Here is a 17,943-nt window from a genome sequence, read left to right as displayed (position 1 = left end):
TGTTAGAGACTTCATTAAAAAGCTAGTATAACATGATTGCTTAAGGAGACAGTCTGTTAATGTCTAGAAAAAAAAAAGTTGAGCTTGAAGGTAGTGGAATGAAGCAAATTAAGCTTGTAATAGCACCTATTTGATGGCTTCTCTCAAAACGGGTGCAGACAACACACTACCAGTTTTCTACATGTTGAAGGGAACACTACAAGAATAAAATCTTCTGCAATAAAAACTTAAATTACTATTTACTTTATATTCACATCTAATTTACTTATGGTTATATTGACTAAAGAAATAATTTCTTATATTAAAAAAGTTTGTTTTTCTGAAGGAAGAAATTTGCATCAGGTATTGTGAGAAATTAAAATTTATAATTACTGTGAAAAATTACCATTAATGGGCTGCAAGGATATTTCTGACATTAGCAGTACTTTACCTAAAGTTTGGCCAGAGTAATTAAATACTTATTACCAGGGATAGATTCGTACAGCTTAGTTGCAGCCTCTTTTTTTTTTTTAAACCATTGTACTCATGAGTGATAAATACATTCAAGTTAGCAGGTAACCCCTAGGTGAGAATCAAAGGCAAGTTTTCCGCTCACATTCTGTCACCTAATGGCACCTGTAAACCTATTTAAGTTTGATAGCATATTTTCAGGATGTTCTGATATTTGCCTTTGTTCATTTTATTTATTCACTATTACTTTGTAGAGGAAAAGGTAACTACAACTGATTATAGATTTTAATTACCATCCCAATAATTTGCAAGCTAACTTAGCTAAGATATTAGTTTGGAATACAGCCTGCATGAAGCAGTGGACAAACTGTACTTCTATCACACTCACCCTGGAGGACTGTCCTGAAGACTTAGCAGGCAACCCGGCTGATTACCAAGAACAATTAAGGGTTAGATGTCAGGTAGTTCAGTGTTTAGCAGGTTGATAGATATAGAAATGTGTGGATGTTAGGATTACTTCACACATTGGTATATTCTTATCTTGTGTTTCTAAAGTATAATAAGCATACAATAATGTATTTATCTGTGCTTAGGGAGCTTTTAACTAAAGTCTGTATATGCACCATACCTGAGAGGCAAATAATAAGACCTATTCTAATACTTGAGCACATTACTCGTCCATAGAGCTGGAAGCTTTTTCAAATGGATTACATTCATAATGCATTTAAAAAGCAAAATTGCATCCTTGGATAAAGTCTGATTTTTACTCTCTGTTCTTTCCAGTATCAATTCTCCAGTCACCTAATGAGTATGTGTATAATGCAGATGTGTATTGCATATGTTGAATACCTCCCTTTCTATAGACTAGTTACATATAACTGTTAGATTTTGGTTTTCTTCCATAATTTGTTACTCATTTATAATTCCAATGAGGTTAACTAACAACATGGAAAATAAAGCAATCTTGATGTTTCTCTTGTGACTTAAATGTAGTTTAATATGTCAGGTTTCTGACTCAGGTGATGGCACTCATATAGAAATATGTTCAAAGATTTAACCAAAACATGAAATATCTTCCTTTTAAAGGAAATTTTTTGTTGAACAAGAAATGGACCAAAACATAAAAAAATTCTTTCTTGCTTCATTCATTCTCTCCCCCCCACTTTTTTTCTTTACACGGATTGAGCGCTGTGTCATTTATACCTAATATAAGGATTGAATGTTACGTAGACGAACATAATCAAGTGATATTCCTGGAGAAGAAAAAAATTTAAAGACTGATAATATTTTACTTCAACGAACACCATTTATTTGGACATTTTATAAGAGAATGCCTCCTAATTCTTCATTTCAATCAGGAACTAATAATGGTGCAGGACGTGACCTTTTCATCCTTTCTGACTTCTGTGTTTTCTCCTGCAGTTTGGAGGCTGCTCTTCCTTCTCTTTAGCATTATCTATTCTTCTCTTCACTTACTAGTTGAGAGTCCATACATCTCTGGAGATACTGTGGCGTGTGGTTCTGCTTGTCCAATAGGGGGATGTTGTATTTCTCCACACTCAGTATCCTTTTCCCTCGGAGCCCGAGAGTAAAACCTCAGCGGTACTCCCTGCCTTTGCCAGCCTGAGGAGTCAGAGACTCAAAGTTGTTCCCAGCTCTTGCGCCTTTATTGTAGAGCTGCATTTCTGCTCAGTGGGCTGCCGAGAAGGACCAGACCGAAACAAGATTTAGAAGAATTCTGGTGAGAACTGTTTATAGGGATATGGTATTTTAAAAGAATGTCGTAAACAAACAGAATTGTGGCATAAACAAAGATAATTAGCATAAACAATGTCGTTTTAGGACAGGTGGTTTTAAAAAACAAACAAAACAAAAAACCCAAATATGAACCCAACTTGAATGCTGCCAGTTTGGAACCACTGAACCTTAATCTGTACTTCATGAGAATTACCCAGGTTTGTTGATAAACTTATTAACATGCTTTTTCTGTTTCTTTTGTATCATTTTCCGGTCATTATGCCCTTTTGTCACCCAGCTTGAAAGTAATTAATCTATTACAAGGTAGTTTAAGGACTTTTTACCCATAAAACTTGACAGAAGGAAAACTAAAAACAAAAGCTTGTGGTTGTTCGTAGACATCTGAAATCGGTGTTGAAGCTTAAATCAGTTCAAACCTGAACTCAGCTCATTGTATTTTAAATCTGTCTTTTTATGTTAAGTGACATTTCAGTCACTTGGCTGTTTAGTATTAATACGTTTACTTCTGTCTTGCCTTGGAATTCAGAGATTTCTTGCTATGGCTGAATCATTACTTGTGTTTCATGTTTATTTCTAAGTGTTGCTTATGTCTGCTTCCTATTTTCTCTATAACTTAGTGAAGGTGGTACAGCAGTATATAAATGTGGCTGGTGATCATGCAGAATGAGGATGCTAACTATTGTGAACTACATTATTTAAACCTACTACTCTGTTGTGATGAACTTTTATCTGGAGACATTTAGGTTTATCACTAAATGACATTTTTTCTTAATGCCTTGTACTGGAATATTTTGATTTAGATGAAATGTGGAGTGTGGAGAACAGAAAGCTGTTTATTTTTCTTGCATTAAGGACCAAAGTTCTTTATGGGAATTAAAAAAAAATTTTTTTCTATTTGTTTTCTCATGGAGATTGGGGATCAGGAATTAAAAGTAGGTATTTCTAGTATTCTGTAGCCCTTTTCTTTGCTGAAATGAAAGCATTTGTGAATGAGTTTTGGTTTCTTGGAGTTATAAAGATGTGTGTAAACTAGTAAACCATGTCTCATTCATGTGCTATGGAGATTTCTCATACTTCAGGACAAAAATAATTTGGCTACTAACGAATTAGGGCTACCTGCCAGTGCCAACACATACTGTAGGTAAGAGGAGCACTATAAAGAAAAGCTTCTGGCAGCAGATCCCTTGAAACTTTCATATGTGACAGTGTTTCTATTTCTGCTCTTCACATCTTTGAAAGAACGTGTTTTTTAGAAAAGAAAATGTTAAAAAACAGAAGATATGATCTTTCTTAAAAATGTATTACTAGCTTCATTTTTAATATTTCACATTGTGGAAATGCCTAGAATTTTCCTGTGTTCTGTGCACACATGCCTCCCCTCTTCATCCCAATCATTTCTGTGACTTTGAAACCTAAGTGTCAGATGCATTGAGAGTAGATGTAATAGGAAGAAATGGAATTTACTGTAGAGGGCTTCCCCCACAAAAGGTACGCTCAAAACCTTATAAGATTTTTATATTGGCAGTTTAAGAGTTAGATCAGTTGGGACACGGAGCAGCAATTTCATATAAGATGTGTACTCTCCTTTAGGGCTTCAGGAACATTGTTGAGAAAAGAAAGGAAAGAGTTAACCTGCTTTGCTTGTTGATAGTTTTTTAATCTAGTAGCATAAGGCCCAAATTCTGTTTTCTTGGTGTATATTTAATCAAAATTTATTTTAAATGTAGTAAATCATTTACTTTATTACTGAATTTGGTTTTGTTTTTATATGAATTAGGATGATGACACCAAGGGGGTAGGTTGTTTGAGAACTGATTGTGGAACTTTCACAGAAAGTCTGTTAATTTGTCATTTTAAACAATTTTTATCTAATAAAAGAGCATCCTAATGAACAAAAAAGCACAAAGATTGAAAGCGAGCAATATGCCTTCATGTAAGAGAACACAAGATGAAATGCTATTAATTTTTCAGTGACAGTTAGGATAAGTTCTAAACACTGACAAAGTTCTAAAACATTTTTATTCTAATTCTGGAGTCAAGGTATTACTTGTTTGCTTACATTGCTTCCTTTGGGTTATTTACCCTGAGCCAGAGTTTGTTGGGCAATCATTTACAAAGTCCAAAGACTTTTTTTAAACTCGTTTCTTGATGTCCTTTTGTTTCAACCCTCATTCAAAAATTTTGCTATTGAGTTTCATAATATGTTTGAGAAGAGTTTGCAGGAAAGTGTCATAAAATTAATGTTAATATTTTTTCTTTTTTTTTTTTATCAGTGCTACAAGAGATCTATGTTGAAGATATGTTAGGATAGTGTGTAGTGAAAGGAGTGAACTGGTAATCAAAGTTCAATTTTCTGATTCATTCACTAATTCAGCTTTGACCTTGAATGAGTGATAACTGACTATCCAATATCAGATTCAGATTTTCATCTCACCCATAGTATCAGCAGGATGTGAAGAAAACTTTTAATATGCAAAGTACCACTATCCAAGTAGAACACCTTGGAGTGGAAAAACAAATATAACAGCAAATGTTCTTTCTGAGACAAGTACTCTGTTTCTCTCTAGTTCTAAACAGAATTTGGGGAACAGAGGAAAATGTATTGTTTTTAAAGCCTTAGGACTGTGGGGGATAAATATGATAGTGTAATTGTTTTTTTTTTTTTAATTTAAGCATTACTGGAAGAATAAAATGGATCTGATTTGACCTATAAATAGTTTTAGAATATTTAATGCTTTAAAAGCATTCTTCTAAAGAAAGAAAAGCATATCCAAATGCTCCTGATATCAATTTAAGGAACAGAAGTGAAGAAGCAGAATAAATAGACTATCAAAAGTAAATTAAAAGATAATTAGGAGTCACTAACAGTTATGTGAATAATTTATTTTGAGGAATATGATAGACACATACACATACAAAAGTTTGGAATTCAGGAGAAACTTTTTTGCTTATAGAATAAGGCAATTTTGAATAAATTGATTTTGAACAAATCTTTCTAAATCCTGATGAAGCTATAGTTTTGGGGAGAAAATCTTGAAAGGAAGAATATATTTTGTAAAAGTACAAAGCCCATTCCTGCTTTCTCATTTGCAGCAGAGAATCTTATGACATAAGCAATAAGAACATATAATAATATTCCAGCTTTAAAAATTGGAAGGTCATATTGTAGTTCATATTTAATGGAAAATTTACATTCAAGAAGTTGGCTAAATCAAGATATGCTAGAGTAATATTTGAGGATATTTGAGATTTCTGGTTGAGATTAGAAATTTAAGTGCTAAAATATGACACACATATAAAATGACAGTTTCTTAGTGGATTTTTAGTATTTCTCCTAAAGCATAGAATAATTTCCTCTTTTTTTGGTAAAAATATACATTTTTCAATGTCTTCAATGATTTGCTTTTGGAAGTTTAACAGAATAGAAACTGTTATTAGCGGGGTATAAGTTCTCAAGATCCAGTTCTTCCGTACATAATGAAAAGAAGTTTGGGGTCTTAGTGTATGCATCTATAACATTTGAAGATGGGTTGGACAATCTCTAAAATCTCTTAAGTCCTCTAACATCTCATTGCTTTGAAATAACATTTGAAAGATTCCTAGCACCTTGCTCTAGTGATCAGATTTCTTGCATTTCTATATCTACCTGCGGACAGACTATCTCATTCAACCAACCTTTAACATGTGGAATCACTTCTCAACTTCCTTGTCAATAGAGCGATGTTGTGCAGGAACATGTAACCATAGTATATTTTAGGAGTTCTAAATCTAAGTAGTATGTATAATTCTTACTCAGGATTAAATACTCAAATATGCTGTGAACTATTTTGAATTTAAATGTTTCAAAAAAGATTCACAGTCTTGGTGTTTGAAACTCTCAGGTGCATCAGATTCCTATCCTCAACTTTTACAAGTGTTGTAAAAAAAAAAATACGTTATATATAGATTGTTAAACAAAGCACTGAGGTGGGATGTAAAAAGCAGGAGAGTGGCATTTTAAGTCAAAAGAGCTGAACGTCTCTTTACAAAGATAAGATGAAATAAAACGAAGACTGGACAGTAGAACACTAGGACAACGGTGGGTGGGGGCGGGCGGGTAGCTCTGGACAGTGTATGTCTTTATATGAATAAATACAACATTGACCTGGAAAGTGGCAAGATCCACTAAGATTGCAAACAGGTAGTCCAAAGAAAAATTTTAAGTGGTTCTCAAAATAAATTAGGCAACTATTAGTATTAGCATCAGGCCAGTCAACCTAATATGCATTAGTCGTTGGCAATGTCAGGAAAAATGTTAAACACTAGGAAGCAAGAAGTGGAGGAACAACCAATGAAAGATACATTAAAAAGCTATATAATCTGAGAGGGGCAAGCATCATATATTGCTAACATCTTATGTTTGGCAGATTTTGTGCTTTTTTAAAAACAGTATTTGGGGAAAAGTGTAGTTATTCTTGCCTGGAGAATCTCATGGGCAGAGGAGCCTGGAGGGCTGAAGTGCATGGGGTTGCAAAAGAGTCGGACACAACTGAAGCGACTAAACAACAAGATACTATCAGTTACATAATCTTTGACTACATACCCAATGACCTTCTGTGTTATTTTGAAAATTTGACTTTTGAAATATTTTCACATTTTGAAAATATGACTATGGTATCAGGAAATCTGTACAAATAAGTTGTAAATTTCAAATATAGATTTATATATTTGATAACATAGGTATTAAGTATATGTTAAAATTAATTATTTGCTTAATAATTATGATTGTGAATTTTTTTTTATTCTATTTCTGCCAGTTTTAATTTAGGAATACGGAATAGATTTTATTCTCTTATGCTTCTGGAACAGGTATAAGAGATGTTTAAAAAATTTTAAAAAAGCAAAAAAGAACCTTGTTGAACCAGAATTACATTTAGAGGGAGGGAAATGTGCAAATTTCCTACTGTTAAACAAGAAAGAAAATCTGGAAGTTATCCCAGTTGGGCAACTTACTGCTAATATATTTTATAATCCAGCATTTAGTGATATACAAAGTTGGCATATGTTCCTAGAGTTTCTAAATCAAGAATTAAAACTTTATGATGTATAAGTCACTTAGATTTTTTGGGTTTCAGCCATACATCTATAAAATGGGCTTTAAAATGAGTATAAAATTATTTATCCTCTGATGCTAATGAGGCATCTTAAACTTATGAAAATTTATAAAAATATTTGGATATCTCTGAATGCAAGCCATTGAATTCAAACTTTGAAAACTAGGTTTAATTCTGGACAATATAAAATGGTCAGAACTTCAATGAAAAGTGTATACTTTTGTTTTATATTTGAAAATTATTTTAGCATATAAAATATGTGTAAGAAATTTATTGACTTATTTTTTAAAATTTGTAATTAAGACAAGTATAATAGTTTTACATGTACTTATGATTATTGATCCCAGGTAACTTGTACCTAAATAGCAGCAATATAGCTATAGTTTCCTCTGACTGCTAACTGCTAGTTATGAAATATCCTAAAAGCACATCTCTTCCCATTTTATGTGTAGGAAATCTGATATGTCAGACTTTTTTTTTTGCGTGAAATCTGTATAATAAGTATTTAAGGAATGAATTTTCTGATTAAACATATTCCTGTGCCTGAACCTATGCAAATTAAAATTCATTTATTTGTGTATAATCATAAAAGCAAATAATTCTATAGAACAAATTATTGGACAACAAAAAATGATTTTCTGTTACGGTAAAAAGGTCATACACTATTGATTTTTAAATTATTATTTATACACATATTTTGAAAATTAGAAAATATTAAATAACTTGAAGAAACTTACGCAAATCATAGATTTTCGTAGTAAAAATAGCATGACTCATTTTGTATTAGCTACCTATTCCTTTAGACCAGAGGTAAAGATTGGGGAAATTTATAGATTTCTCTTTATGGGCAGCTGTATAATATGCAAACAAAAACACCCCAGAAACAGAACCCTTGTTTTTGATATAAAATTGTTTTCCACTGATATAATCTGTTGAAAGCCAGAAGCCATCCAAAGTGCTGATACCAATTTAAGAAGATGATCTTTTGCCTTAATTATACATCTGGGAAATATTAGCTGAACATTTTGTGGAGAACAGTGAATACCTTATTTGCCAGTTGTCTAAAATGCTGCTAATGATCGACATAGTGCCAGTGTTTTGATGGCTCAAACCTAGGCTGAATATGAATACAAAGAACACAGTTGGGGGAAAAAAAGCACACATTTTATACAAAACAGATTTCAACCATCTGCTTGGCACTTAAGTTTGCGACTATAGGCGATATATGAAAGAGACCACTGTCCACGTTATGAATGCTATCACTTTTATTGGTACCTTAGAAAAACCGTAGGGTTTTGCAAGCGTATATAACCAATGATTTTCTTCAGCTAAAGAATGAAAGCAAGGTCCTCGGCCAAAATTTTGTTCTCTCCATAATCTCTTCTATGTCAGTCGTCTTTTCCTAGCAAAGTGGGTTTCGCTAAAGTAGGTCTATAGGGTTAAAATATGCCAAACAGCCCTATGCAAGTGGCCCTTAGGAGGAGAACCCCAGATGGTTATGAGATAAAATACTGTTTGCTTTAGGAATAGGTTATATTCCTGAGTCTGTTGCCTGAACACTGTGGTGCATGTCAAATCAGCATGGAAGTTAATGGTCCAGAAGCACTTCTGATTTTAATGCTTTCCCATTTGTTCTGAATTTATAGTATTAAATCAGACCGGTGCTATTTCGTCACTAGTTCAGTAAGGGAAAATCATAATACAGACAACAGACTATAAGCAAAATCTAATTGTTTGACCCATTTCATTTACTTTAAAGGTATGGGAGAAATTCTCACTAAAATGATATTGGCGAATTTTATATACTGGAAGTTTATAAATTTCTAGAGTTGCAGGCAAGAGATGTTATTGTCTGGTACTTAGGACATAGTAAGCAAAAAATGAGTTTTTGACTTAAGTCATTTGACCTACTGTATTTTCCTTATCTGAAATATATTTTATATTGTAAACATATGGAAAATTGAATTCATAGAATGTGTTAGCTTACTGATTTGTCTACACTGTATGAATTAGCATAGATATATTGAGACCTTTTTAGCTCTTGCAGAAGCAATACATAATTTAGTGAAAAGTATAAAGAAATGTTCTCAGGATCTGTACCTGTGCTTTCCAATATGGTAGCCACTAGCCACATGCTATCATTGAGCACTTGATATGAGGCTGATCTGAATTGAGATTTGCTGTAAGTACAAGATACACACTGGAGTTTTGAAGACTTGGTTTGAATGAAAGGATGTAAAATACCTTGCTGAGATTTCTTAAATATTCATTATGTATTGAAATGATAACACTTGGATAGGTTGGCTTAAATAAAATGATTAAAGTGTTTTCACCTGTTTCTTTTTTACTTTGTTAGTGTGGCAACTTGAAAATTTCAAATTAAATATGTGGCTCATATTTGTAGCTTACATTATATTCCTATTGAAACATGCTGTTTTTAACAATGCCTTTCTGTGGAGGGAGGGAAATTAAAGCGTCTATCTCTGTCTAGATTTCAGTAGTTAACAGCTTGAAAGTGCGGTAGTGCATCAGAAAGATTTAAGTTTTTATTAACAGTCTTCCTTCTTAGCTTTCCTCTACAAGAAGGTGAAATTTTATGACTTTAAAAAAGCCCTAATAGTAACACTGACTTTCATAGATGCTTATATCATTTACCCAATGAATATTGTCAGTTTCTCCAAACTTCTGTGGAGTTACAATGGAAAAGAAGATGTTTGCCTAGGAATTGTTTGGATTATTTTGGAGATTATATGTTTGAAAGGTAGAGGTTTATTTACTTTTATGAAACGCAATATGTCTGTAATTTCTTCACTGGATGTAAAGATTTTTGTGGTAAGTAGGAATACCTGCTCTTTTTGCATCCCAGCTAATACTTCACACAGTGTCTAAACTTGACCCTCAAGATGTTATCCAAGCTCTTTATCTATAAAGATAACAGTAACATTCAGTGTGTGCCCAGACAGCCTCACAAGAATCTTATCTCTATTTCATGAATGAAGAAGATGAAACAGAGAGAGTTGCCTAATTTATCACAGGTAATAAGTGGCAAGAACTGGGGTACCAACTGAAACAGTCCAGCTCCAAAGACCTCACTTTCAACCGTGAAAGTGTAGTACTGATCTTGATAATAAACCACTTCCATAACTTTACAATTATCATTTATTTTACTGTCAGAAATGTCTTTATTCATTGAACAAATGTATTTCATGTACCTATTTTGCCAGGAATCATTGTAGTTGCTGATAACTCACAAAATTGCAGACACTGTAAATAAATAACATATAATCATTGTGATTAGACTTCTAATTTTTCCTCTCGGGATGAATTCATTCATGGCACAAAGTGCTAGGTGGTGAAATCCAGACATCTGGACAATTAAATAAAGGGTTTCTTGGTAAAGGTTCCCTGGAACTATTTTTGAGAGATACCAATTTTCAGCGCACATTATAGAGGGAAATTCCTTACTGTGAGAAGTGTAACCATATAAAATTTCTCAAGTATCTCTTTCTCAGATCCTTTACAGTGGACTACATACTGCATATGTCTTTATGGACAGGCAGTGCCTTCATTCAGAAAGTATATCTGATTAGTTTTTGCTATCTTAATTGGGCAGCAAGCTTCTTTACCGTAATTTTTAAGTATGTCAGTGTTCACATCTTATATGGTGATTTTATATGGAAATTTGTGATGAATTGGTAAATATTTAATATGATATTGATCCTTTGATCTAACTTGTAGCTATGACCTATACTGATTTTATTGGGTAGCAGGCAGAAGTATTGGTAATTTTGAGTAGAAAACTCAACCAGGTATGTGACAGGTAAAAAAATTACAAATTCCTGGGAATAACAAGGCATTTGGGAATGGAGATGAACCTTGTGGTTTTACTACACAGATTTTCCAGTTTCACTATTAAATTTATATATGATAATATAGACTTGAGTTGTTCCATGGATCTCTGTTTTATGTGTTGGATCTTTTAAGTGTTTTTTCCATATGTAGATATGGCTATGGTTTTTGGCGCTCTCTGATTTCCCAGTACTTATTAGCTCTAGTTACTGGTATACCTTGGAATTAGACTGCTATAATTTATTATGCAACTTCACCACTTATTAGCCATGTGACTTTTGCAAATGACATAAACTCCCCATGCCTTAATTTCTTTATCTGTGAAATGGAGATTATGATAATTCCACCATTTAGGTCATTTTGCTGCTTAAATATTAAAGAAAACATATGTAATTTGGTTTGCTCAAGTAATGATTATTATTTCTTCAAACAAATTTTAATCATATAGAAGGAATTCCAAGAACATTTCAAATAATATGGCAAATGACATCAGATAGCATACTAAAACATAAATATTAAGTACTTAGTAAATAATTCTGAAGCCAGTGGTTTGTATAGGATTTATTAGAACTTCAGGTACTTCCTAAATGGATTAAAATATTAAAAAATAAAATATTCACATCATAGAATCACTTATATTTTACATATTATGCAAATATATTTTATATAGAATGTATTATACACATTTTATACAATTGTTTGCATATAATGCATATATTATACACAGTATATATATATATTTTTTATAAAGTGTGTGTATATGTATAGACATAAAATAAGGAAAGAGAAATAATACTAAAATCTTGTTTAAGAATAGCTCTGTGTTTCCTGACAGTTACGAGGTTTATGGTTATCATATTTTGATAAGAATAAAAGCTTACCATTTAATCAGACATCTCAATTGTTTTAGGGGACTCTGATGTCTAAGGGAGTAATTTATGAATTCTTAACTTGTCTTCAATAGAAATACTGCAGAAGATTCATAAGGCATTCTTCACATTGCCATTTTTAGCAGAGACTAGATAAGAGAAAGAATGTTGAATGATAACTAACTTAAGTGAAGGAAGGCATTTCTATAAGTAGCTAAACTAATGTTTGCCAGGTATGTAGATTTCCTGGTGAAAGGATACTGGCAGAGATCTAAGAAAAGGCTAACATGTCCCTTAAACTATCTCCTTTAAATAACAGTTGTTACATCCAGGCTGTTGCTAAGAGATGAGGAACAATCACTTCTTGACTGAGTTGTATTCTTGCCTATATTGAGGGCACTCCCACCTCTGTCCTTAAATTGACTCTAGATTTAAGACTACATAGAGACAAAGCAAGAAGTTTCCTGAGGAAACACTTTTTGGATCTGCTCAAGTATCTGCAGAGCATCGTATCGAGATCACAGAGTTTGGTATAGTACACCATTAGAGGCTGTCTTCATTTGAAGCTTGTTAAGGCTATCTGTTATTTATTGTCCACTGTGATAACTGTTTTGTTTGCACATTTTGAACAATGCGGCATCTCATTGGGCCCTCTGGGTTGATTTCACTTTAAAAATTACCCCAAATTATAAGTGAAATAAATTAACAGTTGATTATATATGCTTTCATATGATTTAGTAGTACATCTACCTTTAGAATGATGTAGACACAGAAACATTCCCATCTTGATTTATTCATTTTAAAATATTTGGTGAATATTTAATATGTGAATAATTTGGCAACATGAAAGTACACACCAATGTGAATAAATGAATGAGCAGGAGTGGCAAGAGCAGGATTAAAAAGCAGTCTACAGTTTATTACTTTATCGATAAAACAGTATCATTTAAAAGCACTGATTTTTTTTTTCCTTTGAAAGCTAAAGTATTTCCCAAACTGGTGGTTTTTGTTTAGGTATAACTGTTTTAAAGCTGCTATTTATGAAAACACCTAGGCACTTATAGCTTATAATGTCAAATCTAACTCATAAAACTTGGCAATTTTTGATTTTACAAATCTTTTTGAAAATTTCTTGCAAAAGAAAATAACCTGATAATCTAAAAAAAAAAATCACTATTATTAAGAGATACAGAATTCTTCTTAATATTTTCCTTTACTTCAGAAAACTCCAAATCTATGGAAAAGTTGAATGTGTAACACAGTGAACATTCATATTCTTTCAGCCTAATTATTAACTTCTGGCCCCGTTGCTTTCTTTCTTCTTTTTTGAAAAGAAAGTAAGTTGCAGGCTAATAGTGGTAAGAATGAGGGTACTCTCCTATATAACAGCAATAACAGCACATCCAAGAAGTAACATTAATATAGTAATATTATTTGACATGGTCATGGTCCATATTTTCTCATTGTCTCAATAATGCTGTTTTTAAGCTTTCTTTTTTTTTTCTTTTTAAATCCAGGATCAAGTCAAGCATCAGTTATTGCCTTTTCTTGCCATATCTCTCTAGGTGCCCTTTAATTGTAAATAATATCCTGCTATCTTTTGTCTTGACATTATTTTAATCTCATATAGTTATTTCACAATCAGAATCTGTCTGGTTGTGTCCTCATGATTAGATTCAGATTACATACAGATTTTAAAGATATGTATTATACCATTGTCTTTTTAAAAATCAGACAAGATTGTAATTAGATGTATTAGAAGTAACTACCTTGAAGTTCAAATTCTCTGTACCAAAGTCATGGAGACTTTTTTTTTCCCTTGGCTTAGATTTTAAGAGATACCCTCTATCATCAGAAAGCTATCCAAGCCACTGTGATTTGTCTTGTAGAGAGTTTGGTTTTTGTTGGTACTAGTTGAGAGAATAGGACCTTCTTAATCCAAGAAACCATGACAACTTATCCATAAAGTCTACTCTGAAGATGCCCATAAATACCCAAATTTTTTCAGGTAATAATTTTAAAATATTGATTACAAATCTGTGTAATAGCACCATAAAAGTATATTTTGTTAGCCTGGAATTTATAACCACAGTTTTCCCTCTTTATGAAAATAATGCTAGAAGTCAAAACAAATTCAGGTCTTTTCCTCATTCTTCATTCACCATTCCCACATCTTGAAAGTCAGAAATGATCCTTCATTCACCATTCCCACATCTTGAAAGTCAGAAATGATCTTTTTTAAAGTTTCTAACATATTTCTTAAATTTTGGAAGAAATTAAGAGATGATTATGAACTTATCTTGCTTAACTCTACTACTTAATAAATATGTTAAGATTATGGAATAGAGATCTATTTGTTAGCAATATTTTCCAATACTCTAGCTGCTTTATGACACAAAGCATTTATTCAAGCAGAGTGTTTAAGAATTTGAAAATCACTCCTATTTAGAAGTTGCATCCTATTTAGACACTTGCTCCTTGGAAGAACAGCCATGTCAAATCTAGACAGTGTTTAAAAAAACAGAGACATCACTTTGCCAACAAAAGGTCTGTATAGTCAAAGCTGTGGTTTTTCCAGTAGTCATGTTTGGATGTGAGAGTTGGACAATAAAGAAGGCTGAGCACTGAAGAATTGATGCTAAATTTTGAACTGTGGTGCTGGAGAAGACTCTTGAGAGTCCCTTGGACTGCAGGGGTATTAAACCAGTCAATTCTGAAGGAAATCAACCCTGAATATTCATTGGAAAGACTGATGCTGAAACTCCAATACTTTGGCCACTTGATATGAAGAGCCCACTCACTGGAAAAGACCCTGATGGATGCTAGGAAAAATTGAGGGCAAGAGAAGGGGGCGACAGAGGATGAGATGGTTGGTTGGCATCACTGACTCAGTGGACGTAAGTTTGAGCAAACTCAGGGAGATAATGATGGACAGAGAAGCCTGGTGTGCTGCAATCCATGGGGTTGCAAAGAGTTGGATGTTAACTTAGCAACCGAACAACAAGAGCTAGAGTAAACAGCACAAGCTGTAGAGTCAGATGCCTGTGTTCAGATCCTGGCTGTTTATTTCACTGACTGTGTGATATGTAGCTAGTTACTTAACCTCTCTGAATTTCATTTTCCTCTTATGTAAAAAAAATGCTGTTAAATAATTGAATATAAAGTGCTTTAATTGGACCTAGAATAGCGAACACTGAATATATATTAGCTATTATTATTGGTGGCAAATTGTTGATTATGTAATGTCTGAATGGCACTTGAGGAACAGATTTTTAAAGAAACAGTAAAATATGCGTTCTTTCATTAAATACTTATTGAACATTTTGTATATACTAGACAGTTCTGGGTTTGGAGATTTAATGATGAACTGGGCATATATGACTCTTGTCCTCATCAAACTTAGTGTCTGATAGGAAGACAGGCTTCAAGCAGTTGCAGTAAATAAAGGCAAACATTGTGAGTGGAGAAGAAAGTACACGTTATGGGGCATTAATTCTGGTCTGTGTGTTAGAGCCTTTTTGAAGAATGAGAAGTGAATTTGGAGAATGGTAGAATATTCCAGACCTAGGCAGTTATACAGGTCATTAGTGTGGCTCTGGAATAAGATAGCCTAGTTTACAAGCCTGGTTCAACCTTAAGCCAAATATATACCCTTGGGTAAGTTGTTTAGCCTGTCTGTGCCTGCCTCAGTTTCTTCATTTGTTGAGTGAACCTAGGAACAGTACCTACTTCATAGAGGTGTTCTGAAGATTAAAAGTGATGATTCAAGGACAACTCAGAACTGTCATTTTGACATTGTAAGTACCCCGTAAATGTTGGCTTATATTAATTATCACAGGTTTCAGTTTATATAAAGCCCTGATAGACACTAGTATATCAACTGGAATACTTGAAATTACTCCTTGGGAGAGACTGCACCAGGATCCCATGTTGCTGATTTCTTTCAGTTTTTATTCTCCTTCCCCTATAAATAGTTACAGAGCTTTATTTTGTAGGTTTATAGTAGTCTGATCTTCGAAACATGTCAGAATATCAAGCCAAACATATTTATATTTGTCCTTGTTGTATTAATAAAAATGGCATTTTGTGAGGGCAAAAAATAACCTAGTCAAATTACTGCTGTCAGGTAAATTTTTAAAGGGTTTGAATGAATTAAAAATGAAGCATTCTACCAGTGTTCTTGGAAAGTTTGTGGAACAAAGTCGGCTTTACCAGTGTGAACAACTTAGCTGTTTTCTCTGCAGGTTGTCCTCCCCCCACATGACTCACTAACATAGTTACATTTATTGGTTGTTTACTTACTTTTAATGCCCTTCATTCCACCAAGGTTTGTGAGGGGTAAGAAACAGAGTTCCAGAATGGATGGTTTGACTTGAAAAGAGACTTTGTGTGGTTAGAATGAGGATGAGTGGAGAAATTGTAGAGAACTTGTTGGTTGTGAACAGCCTGTTGATTGTTGGTTTTTATTAAATGGAAATCCTAAAGAATGATTTACTTTTATGAAACTGTTATTATTCTCTGCTAATTGATCAAATCTGATAAACTTCAGTGCTTTTTTTTTTTTTAACTGTAGAATTTCTACATGTACCATTTTCATTTGCTTCAGTACAAGCTGTCATGTTATGTTAGGGCTCAAAACAATAGTATTTCTAAAAATTGTTTCAAAGTTATTATATATCCTCAGGTGAAAACAGGTTCACACAAATTTTAAAAAATACACAAGTATAGTTATCATGACGTATGCTGTTTAATTAGATTCTCTCTTGTGACCTTAGTGTGATCAGTTGGATTCTGTGTTTTTGGAAAATTTCTTTTTCTTTCACACTGTTCTTTAATTTCACTTTTTCTGTATTGGTTATTCATTGTAAAATGCCCAGATAAAGGCTGCACCATGACCTGTGAACATTGACTTATACTTTGAAGACCCCTTAATTATTTGATTGGCTACTTAGCATAATTCAGCTCCCAATAAAAAATTTGAACTTTTTTTAATTAAGGAAAGAGTGTTAAGGGTAGGAGATATAGGAGCAACATTTATTACTTTAACATTTTTCAGTGATACATTTGCTTCTGACCTTTTTTATTTCATTTATATCATGTCATATATAACTTTCCTTGTAACATAATTTTATATGATTTTTGTAAGATTTTGTATTATTTGTTGAGTTTACAAATTTTCAGGTGAGAATAATCCATATTTTGAGGAAAATGTGCCACAGTATCTAAGGAGCTGTACTCTGGAGGGTTGTATCAAATTCTCTATTGTTTCATTTTGAATTTCTACAATACATCTCTTGGAAACACATTTTTTCACGTTAAGATTTTCCACATTTATTTTTTTAGAAGGTAGATTCAAAAAAATATCAGAAAACTCAATCAGTTCTAATTTGATTAAATAGTTTCATAATTGCATTTATTTATTTATATAAATGAGTAAGTAATAATGAATAGGTTATTTAATGTGGTAGTGGGTGATAGAAATTAAGACATTTATATGATAGACAATTTTCTTTGGAGTTTCTGATTTTTTAAGTGTCCAAATTTTTACTTATTAGTTCTTGCTTACAACTTTTATTAGATACAAGACCTGAGATGCATAAAGATCATTGTCAGAAGGATAGCCACATTTCTTTCATTGAAATTCAGGCAAAGGAAAAGGCTGTTTTACTGTATCCATGAGCAGCCAACATTAACTTCCTTATTTATCAATGACTATTTTGCATATGGAATTAATATTGAAAAATCAAAGAACTGTTTATATTGCTTTATAAAATTACATTTATGTTTTCCATACTTTACCTGTGTTGACTTAAAGATGAATAAAAATGCAGAAACATATTTTTAAAAAGTTTATAAATTCAGATGTCTAATAAGTTTTATGCATCTTTCTAGTGGCAGTTGGAGAACTTTGATATTAAAAAGTT

General features: G+C 32.7%; 1 protein-coding gene and 1 long non-coding RNA gene across 13 annotated transcripts in view; one reads left to right on the top strand and one right to left on the bottom strand.

Moving 5' to 3' along the window:
* The window catches only part of SOX5 (SRY-box transcription factor 5), a 1,090,001-nt gene that overhangs the window by 656,544 nt on the left and 415,514 nt on the right, over nucleotides 1-17,943 (top strand). The window contains exon 1 of one of the 12 annotated variants that reach the window (XM_070453781.1): nucleotides 2,112-2,191. The exons of 10 other annotated variants lie outside the window; for them this stretch is intronic. The gene's annotated coding sequence lies outside the window, so the exon portion shown is untranslated. Of the gene's footprint in view, nucleotides 1-2,111; nucleotides 2,192-12,379; nucleotides 12,550-17,943 lie in introns of those variants that run through there. One more of the 12 variants, XM_070453777.1, reaches the window with a different exon arrangement.
* Nucleotides 2,064-17,908, bottom strand: LOC139030612 (uncharacterized). Its single transcript, XR_011483001.1, has 3 exons — nucleotides 17,819-17,908; nucleotides 12,032-12,168; nucleotides 2,064-2,147 (listed from the first exon to the last, which is right to left on the bottom strand). It is a non-coding gene; the product is annotated as an uncharacterized lncRNA (long non-coding RNA).

This window comes from Odocoileus virginianus, chromosome 23, assembly GCF_023699985.2.
Source record: "Odocoileus virginianus isolate 20LAN1187 ecotype Illinois chromosome 23, Ovbor_1.2, whole genome shotgun sequence".
Lineage (NCBI taxonomy): Eukaryota > Metazoa > Chordata > Mammalia > Artiodactyla > Cervidae > Odocoileus > Odocoileus virginianus.
This window is presented reverse-complemented; position numbering and strand designations above follow the sequence as displayed.